A 640-nucleotide genomic window follows, 5' to 3' on the forward strand; every position below is an offset into this window, starting at 1 on the left:
CCTATTCAAGGCAGACAGATGAAGAATGACTCAGACCTGCAGGCTCCCACAGTGACCTTCCAGATCTGGTAAACATCAGGTAAGCCTAAAGCAAGCCTGATTTGCTCACATCGAACTCCTATCCCCAGGGACCTCTCATCCACCTCCTCCTCTTCCTTAGAACCTACACGTTATAACCAAATACAGGGGACTGGATCTTCCTTCTTTGCAAGTCTAGACATCGAGCGAATTCACAGAGTTCTATCACTTGTTCTAAGTAAAGTCTGACGTCAAAAGGAAGTCACACAGAGCTGAGAGAGATGTTTTTTTCCCTCCCGAAATCCTACGCTGGAGCAAGACAGACGACACACGTAGCCAACCATCGAGCATGATATTCTGGATAACTCCACATTCGACGCAGGAAGGTAGGGCATCCTTTTATGAGTAATTGCTTTTTTAATTAAGAGAGAGAAGTCCTTTGTTTTTTAAGATTCGCCTTTATTGTATCTGACAGACAGAACGCTTTGTCAGTATGCCAATAGTATTTAAAGATCATAATCAGGGATTTTTAGACAAAAAAAAAAGAGAACCTTTCATACTTTTGGTTCTTAAATAAATCCTGCCATTACGGGTATCCCTGAGAACATGGTGTACGGCCAGT

The 640-nt window shown here is 42.7% G+C and overlaps 1 protein-coding gene across 1 annotated transcript in view; it reads right to left on the reverse strand.

Moving 5' to 3' along the window:
- LOC119582056 (gamma-aminobutyric acid receptor subunit alpha-1-like) overlaps positions 1-640 on the reverse strand; it is a gene marked incomplete at its 3' end in the record, with an annotated part of 210,639 nt that overhangs the window by 6,733 nt on the left and 203,266 nt on the right.

The sequence above is a fragment of the Penaeus monodon genome, chromosome 15, assembly GCF_015228065.2.
Source record: "Penaeus monodon isolate SGIC_2016 chromosome 15, NSTDA_Pmon_1, whole genome shotgun sequence".
Taxonomy (NCBI): Eukaryota; Metazoa; Arthropoda; class Malacostraca; order Decapoda; family Penaeidae; genus Penaeus; species Penaeus monodon.